The sequence below is a fragment of the Sabethes cyaneus genome, chromosome 2 (genome assembly GCF_943734655.1).
Source record: "Sabethes cyaneus chromosome 2, idSabCyanKW18_F2, whole genome shotgun sequence".
NCBI lineage: Eukaryota > Metazoa > Arthropoda > Insecta > Diptera > Culicidae > Sabethes > Sabethes cyaneus.
The window spans coordinates 118,648,533-118,656,996 of record NC_071354.1 but is presented as its reverse complement, the minus strand read 5'-3'; positions in this window follow the sequence as shown (position 1 = coordinate 118,656,996).

The following is an 8,464-nucleotide window of genomic DNA, read 5'->3' as shown; positions in this document are numbered from 1 at the left end:
GACTGCCAAAGGCCAATCGCGTGTAGTCGATAAGCACATATTAGTGCCTCTTGCTTCAGGTGGAAGTGTAGAGGTTCAATATTGAAAATAGCTTCAAGGGCGGCAGTAGGAGTTGTAGTAAATGCACCAGACATTGCCATTAAACACATCCTTTGAAGATGGTTTAGCTTTGTCTGGACAGTCACAACCTCCCCTCTCTGCCACCATACGCCAGTATTGCTCTGACAACGACCGTGTATATCCAGTGTATGTATTTGGGTTTAAGCCCCCAAGAGTTGCCAATTGCTCGTTTACATTGCCCCAAGGCCATGCACGCTTTTTTAATTCGGAAATCAATATTTGTGGACCAGTCAAGCTTGGAGTTGATAATCAACCCCACGTACTTCACTTCGTTCACAACATCAACATCCGAATCGTAAAAGCGCATAGCGCGAGCTCCATTGGTATTTCTACATCTTGAAAATAAGACGATAGATGTTTTGCTCGGATTTACCGAAAGTGCAGTTTCTCGGCACCACGTTTCCACGACGCGTAGTGCCTGCTGTATTAAGTCAAATAATGTGCTTATGCACTTTCCAACTACTAGGATGAGATAGTCATCCGCAAAACCATATGCCGGATAGCCTAGACCATTGAGTTTCCTCAGTAGGCCATCCGCCACAAGGTTCCATAAAAGAGGCGAGAGAACGCCACCTTGTGGACATCCACAAACACTTTGCTTCCAAATGCTTGCTCGCCGTAAGCACGAAAAAAGCAATCGGTTACTAAGCATTTGTTCTATCCACTTTATGATTATTGAAGGCACATTATGATAACGAGCAACCTCTAAGATGGAAGCGAAAGATACGTTATCAAACGCGCCTTCAATATCCAAAAAAGTTCCTGAGCAAGATTCCTTTTGTGAAAAAGCAACCTCAATTTTATCCACCACATCATGTAATAAAGTGGTTGTAGACTTGCCACTTTGATAAGCATGTTGTGCTGAATGAAGAGGAACTTCTACTAAGCTTGTTTCGCGGATGTGGTGATCAACAATCCGCTCAAGTGATTTAAGCAAGAAAGACGTTAGACTGATTGGTCTAAAACTTTTTGCTTGCTCGTATGTCGCGCGTCCACCTTTAGGAATAAACTTAATGGTTATTTCACGCCATTGAGTTGGGATGTACCCAATAGCAATTCTACACACAAACATCCTTCTCAGAATGTGTTTGAAGTACTTGAATCCTTTCTGCAGTAGAATAGGGTATATTCCATCTGTTCCAGGAGATTTGTATGGAGAGAAGCTGTTCACGGCCCATTCAATCGCTTCAGTTGTGACAAGTCTCCGAGCAAAAGCCCATGAGTCTAAGCCACCTAAAACGATTTCTGGATCGTTTCGAACTTCAGGTTCCACACAGCCCGGAAAGTGACTATAAAAGAGACATTCCAGGATTTCATTGTCATCCGAACAGTATTCAACGTTCGAACTTCGAATGTTATTAACCTGATAATCTTTCGATTTTGACAGTATTTTATTAAGTCGACTTGCCTCGCCGAAACTGGAAACGTTGCTACAGAACCTGTGCCAGCTCGTGCGTGCTGATGATCGTAGAACCTTTGCATAGGCTTTCCGGGCCTGCTTGAAAGGCTCCACGCCATCCCTCCGACGTCTATTCCAGTCTCTCCTGCATCGTTTCTTTAGTTCCGCGAGATGAGAGTTCCACCATGGTGTTCCTCTAGTCGTTTTAATAGTTTTTAGCGGGCAAGCTACTTCAAAAGCTTTCGCAATAAAAGATGTTGTGACATCTACAGCCACATCCAAGTCGATCGATGACTCAATCGTCGGTTCGAATCCTTGAAATTTCGTTGCTAGTTCCTCCTCAAAGAGTTCCCAGTCAGAAAATCTCGGATTGCGAAAGGTTGCAGCGTTCAAGGAGACACCCAAATGATCAAAATATATAAAGCAATGATCAGATATTGGTGTCTCATTTGAAACATGCCATTGTGCCAACTCATGACTGATTCTGTTAGAGCAGAGTGTTATATCTAACACTTCCTCTCTACCAGCTCGTATGAAAGTTGGACAATTGCCAATGTTGAGTATTCCAAGGTTGGTACTACTCAAATATTCCATCAAATCAGAGCCTCTCAGATTGATGTCCGAGCTGCCCCAAATGATGTGATGGGCATTGGCATCACTGCCTACAATGAGCGGAAGCCCATTAGATTGGCAGTATCTCACCACATTTCTGAAACCGTCGCTGGGAGACGGTTCATCGTGTGGTAAGTATGCAGAACAGTAGACATAGCGCCTATAGACATCATCCACGACGAGTTCTACTGTGACTGCACAAATATCTCGAGTAGTCAACTCAGAGATAAGGCATACACTTATTGACCTATGCAACAATATGCATGCCCTGGGCATCAAACGAGGATTTGTCATACCAGTTTTGCTGAAAGCAGCAAAGTTCTGGTTTCCAATAGCCGTCGAATGAAAGTACCCCTTGCGAAAATATGGCTCCTGAACCAATGCGCTGGTGACAGAGCCATTAAAAAGTTTTTCGCATAAATACAAATTTGCTGCCCGTTTGTGTTGAAGATTTATTTGTGCAACTCTAACTATTTGACTAGCGAAGTATATGTACAAACAATCTCCAACACAGATCAGACAGCAAATTGTAAGCGAAGCCAATTATATTGGCCAGAACGCACTTGGCGTAAAACCCATAAGGGAAATTGGGCAGGACTACTATGCTGTTCCCACGAAACGCAAGAGACAACAAAGATCGACCGTACCAGAGCCCCGCATGGCGCAGTAGGGGCAAGATGCCCAAAGCACTCCGTTCGCGACTGGCATGTTTTCACCCCTCCAGCCATTCAGTCATCGGCACGGAGGTAGACCTTGACTTAGGGGCTCCTGATTTGCCGACTCCCGGCAGGATCAGGTCCCGTGGCTCAATTTTTGCCCAAACGTACAATTCGGCACCAACCGCCAAAGGGCGTAACTGCAGATTGTGTAAAACAGACCGATTAAGAGTCTCTCTCTGTGCTAAACCAGCTGAGAAAATAACTCTCTCCCGGTGTGCCCACACCCCGCAGCCGCGCCCTCCGAAAAACCTGCGCCGAGCTGCATGATTAGGTAGCCGGAAACCACACGGCGAGTGTTCCACCTTCTCTGTCTGCATACGACAACCAAGGTTGCGTACCACCAGATGCGCAACTTTGGCTACCGTACCCCAGCCGGCACCTCGTGGAGGTAGAGATAGGAGTTAGAAAACAGAGGTGATATATTTGCACATGTTCACTCATTTGCCAGCCTTGTTTTAGCACTTCCCAAGCACAGATATCAAATTGGTATAGGTTTAGATCATCGCAAAGAATCTTCCAATCAATCACTATAACGTGGGCGGCTTGCCCGCGAGTTATCTTCCGTTCGCCAGAGCTCTTCAGGCCGTTTAAGACGAGTGGCTTAAGCGCCACCTCTGAAAGAGGACCACTCGCTCGGTTAAGGTTGCCCGGCACGAAACCTAACCTCAGGACAGGTTGTGGAAAATGGGTCCCGAATCGCGCAAAGGAACGGTTGATTTGCACACCTGGAACGTTAATCTACCCGCGTCCAGATGGTGCCACTATTACCTTCAGCGAAGACAACGACCGCCTTACCGGTTCAAAGAAGACAGAACCTATAAGTAGAATGTTATCATCACCGGCAAAGATCTCCCTATCCTTCTCTCCTTCTCGCTTCAGAGTAATAGTGTGGCTGTTTCCCGCCAGCCAAGCGGAGTAGAAAAACAAAGTGAAATTCAAAATATCGGACGCGAATGTGAGAAATGTTCTCAGGGGCGACTTATAACAGGGAGTATCGAGGGTTACAGATAAAATACCGCTATACAATCAACAACGAGGGTTTATTCAATTCGGTCTTCTTGATCGACGTCTCCAGTTCTATTAATAGACCTAACTCTGGTTATCTCTTTCCCCCCTTTCCTACAGTGCGGTCTCTGTCGGCTCGTTCTGGTAATAGTCACAGAACGGCACAAAGGTCTACTCGTTTGTTTTCGAGCTCGTTCTTCGAGCGGTAAGATTTGAAAAGGCGTGTGTGTGGATTTTAGGTTTTACGTGCACGTTTGTTTACTCACGGTCCGATCAGCTGATCGGTCAGTTGCTTTTTGGCTGTAACTGATGACAAGCACGGCGTCGGCCGTTGCAATGATGGCGTCGTTGCGATGGCGCCGAACAAGATCTGCGATGGCGTCGAACAGCGTCGTTCGGAAACGTGATGCTACGATGGCGGCGCGGCAGTGTTGAGCCGTTGCACTAGCGATGGTTGAGCGTTGCCAGAAGAAAGCGAAGCGCGTGGTGTGCTTCGCGCTGCTTTTCGATGCCGTCGTGAAGTGGTGGTACCGCTTAGGCGTCGCTAGAAGCGGGTTGGCAGGAAACGGTCGCAGCAAAAGAAAATCTGACAAAAGAAGCCGTCGACCGACTGTCGACGCCTTTAAGTATTTTTACCATCACACACCTTTTTTAAATTATCTCACCTTCTTGTCTGTCACACAACACACGAAAAATCGTCCGTAGACGAAGGACCGCACTGCCTAAGCTTTCGACCGCACTAGCTAATACTTCTACAAAATAACGCACGCGTAACTACTAAAATACCACTAGTCTCTTCCACGATCTGGATCGAAAAAAAAGGGCAGAAATTTGTAAATCCTCAGATAAAATAGTAGGCATTCAAATTCTTTTCACGGAAGTACGTTTTCTTTAGAAAACGACTCTTCAACGTTCGTGTCTTTCTAAAGGTTTAGTGGTATCATCCCGTTCTTTCGCATGTCGGTTCAATCGCGCTTCCCTTCTTTTGCACGATTCGGCTTTGGTGAGACGGAAACAGTGGATAAGTTTTTGAAAAGCGCTGAATTTTGAACGCGACGGAGATATTTGAATACAAGCGTCGGACTAAACGTGATTTCCGCAGTTTTGAACAGTGAGCGTAAGTGGCGTAAAAATTGTAGAATGATGACCATGCTACATCACGAAGCGAGAATTCTGGTAAAACATAGGTTCATTACAGTGTTGCCACATATTCATCTGTACTGGAAGGTAAAAAAATCTTTTTCATCTGTACTTTTGCTTTCAAAAATCTATACCAAAATCTGTACCACAAAGTTGGTTTGATACATAGGGAAACCTGGTTTGTTTGCTTTAAAAAATAGAAAAATCGCAAATTACTGATTTCTTTGATGATATTGGTACATTACCTTAAAGACAGACATGTTTTGTTTTGTTTGCATTCATGTCAAGAGGTGCTCCTCTATTGATTTCAAGTAACAAAACTGAAAGAAAAAAATTAGTTTTTGACACCCAAAAAAATCTGTACCCATCTGTACTTTATGACAAAAATCTGTAATCTGTACCGTACAGAATCTGTACCAAAAACTTCGGAAAAATCTGTACTTTTCCAGATAAATCTGTACATGTGGCAACATTGGTTCATTATTTTCAATTTTTCAATAGTTCAACATCAAGAGTCCAAACTTTTCTTCATTTGGGTCAATTCTTAGAAGATTTTCGGATCGATTGGTGTAAGAATATTGAAAATCGATCGGAAAACCGCTGAGCTATTAGCGCTCAAAACCTTTCATTTTTCGTGACGCTCGCATTTTTCGATTTTTTGGAATGACACCCTATCTCAAAACTTGCCGTAAGACGTAGTCCTACGTCAAAAAGTCTTAGGCTCACCAGCTGCGTTGGCTCCGAAAAGACTAGTATAGGATGAAGTTTTCTTTTTTCCGAATTGTTATTAACGATGTAGGTACAGTGGATCTCGGCAAAGTTAATCGATGCAAGAGTTTAATTTAATCGCTGCTATGATGCGACTCTGTATGAAACAGTGGAAAGGCGACAATAAACCGAAAAAATGAAAAATAAACATAAAAGGAAATCGCGCGTATTTGACCGAAAGCTCGAAGAATTAGTAAATTCAAACCATCTAAAAAGTTAAGGAAAACCCGATTTAATCCACCTAGTGGTGAAAGGAACCTTTGTTATACCATCGTATGTGTCATTTGATATGGGCATTTCCAGCTCAAATATTGCTTTTGATTTGTATTTGAATTTGTATTTTTTATAGAACTGACAGTGTCAAATTCTATAGGCTTCACTTTGAACAAAATTCTCATATAAACTGTTTCTTAGGCCCAGCCGCTCTCAAGTTATTCATATGTGAAATCTAAAAATTATCTATCAGAGTCACCTTCTGCAAAGTATCCGATAACCGTGTAATCGATCTTCATGGACTTGAACCGAATTTTATCAGATTGTTCATTTTAGGTCAGAAAGCAAAAATCTTAAATGTGGTGCTGATTGATACCCCCCAGGGTTTTTTTTTTTCCTTTGGGTACATTCTCCACTGCGACCAGTAATTTGATCTATTGTGGCGGGCCCCTATTTACTGTAAGCCACGTCAAGGTGTCGTATCACTACTATTAATAGGAGTGGTTTCCACTTGTTGACTAATGGCATTGTCCCAATAAGGTATAATACAACGAATAAAGTTAATTGCTTTATTTGGGGAACTTGTCCACACAACTGAGGGTTGTATTAAACCCTCCCCAAAGAATTTGCTCCTTCTATGATAAAGTGCTACGCAGTTACAAAGCAGATGTTCCGCATCTTCGCTATCTAGGTTGCAAAAACGACAAGAGTCATCTTCCAATTTGCCTAGCTGTTTTAAGTGATAGTTACTAGAGCAGTGATCCGTTACCAGGCCACAGAAAGTACGTAAATCTTTTTTAGATAGACTAAGAAGTCTCTGAGTAACTGTTTTGTCAGGTGATATAAATCGCTTTGATTGGCGAGCTGTTAAATTATTCTTCCATATGTCATTTATCATTGATTTTTCCCAGTTACTCAATTCCATTCTGAGGGTACACGTTGAGGCCCCACAGAATGGTTCTGGTCCAATGAAAGGTTTAATCGATCCAGCTTTTGCCAATTGATCCGCTTTTTCATTACCTTCAATTCCACAGTGCCCAGGTACCCAAAAAAGACTTACTGTACTTTTTTTAGCCACCTGCTGTAGCAATTGAATTCATTCCCAAACCAGCTTCGATGAACACGATACTGACTTTAGTGCTTTTAATGCAGCCTGGCTGTCAGAAAATATACATATGGGTCATTCCACGGGAAATTTACAGTCAAATTTTTTTTTCTCTTCGTAATATTTTTTTTACGTTTTTTGTCCAAAAAAAATCGACACGTATTTTTCTATTTCGATGTTACTGTTGGAATTCGCAAGATATGATTTTTTAAAGTATTGTAATCTGAAAAAATCACTATTTTTTAAATGCTGATTGTAAACATAGTTTGTAATATCAAAAAATGACTTTCTACCAGATGTGTTCACTATTCCACAAGCTTTCAAAATTGGTATAACATACCCCCTTTCGATTGTTTTTCAATAGTTAAATAGTGCATTTTTATAAACAATTGCAATTTTTTCAAAGTTGGAACTTTTTTTTCTCGATTTTTTTTATTTTAAAATATTTGTTGATCTTTCTCGAAGAAACATGCAAAATTTGGAAATGGAGAAATGAAAACTCTAGAAGTTATGAATTTTTATATCGAAGCGCGCACATTAATGCAAACGACCGGACGAACGCGCGTGGTTCTACGACACGTTACACTTAATAGCATCAAAGGCGGCCTCGTTATGAAGCTGCCCGTGGGTTAGAGCATCGATTGAGCATAACCGCTCGTTTGCATTAATGTGCGCGCTTCGATATAAACATGCATAGCTTCTAGAGTTTTCATTTCTCCATTTCCAAATTTTGCATGCTTCTTCGAGAAAGATGAAGAAATATTTTAAAATAAAAAAAATCGAGAAAAAAAAGTTCCAACTTTGAAAAAATTGCAATTGTTTATAAAAATGCACTATTTAACTATTGAAAAACAATCGAAAGGGGGTATGTTATACCAATTTTGAAAGCTGGTGGAATAGTGAATACATCTGGTAGAAAGTCATTTTTTGATATTACAAACTATGTTTACAATCAGCATTTAAAAAATAGTGATTTTTTCAGATTACAATACTTTCAAAAATCGTATCTTGCGAATTCCAACAGTAACATCGAAATAGAAAAATACGTGTCGATTTTTTTTGGACAAAGAACGTAAAAAAAATATTCCGAAGAGAAAAAAAATTTTGACTGTAAATTTCCCGTGGAATGACCCATATATTTGCATGTCTATAATTTCGTCGCAGACAAACTGTAGCACATTCAATTATTGCCTGTATTTCTGCCTGAAATACAGTTGGCCATTGACCCATAGATATTGATATGTTGACTCCGGGGCCCGTTACCCCTGCTCCGACTCTGTTGTTTAATTTAGAACCGTCAGTGTAAAAGATGATGGATCCTGGTTGAATATTAGGCCCACCTGATTCCCACTCCGTGCGACTTGTCTCGGTCACTTGGAATAG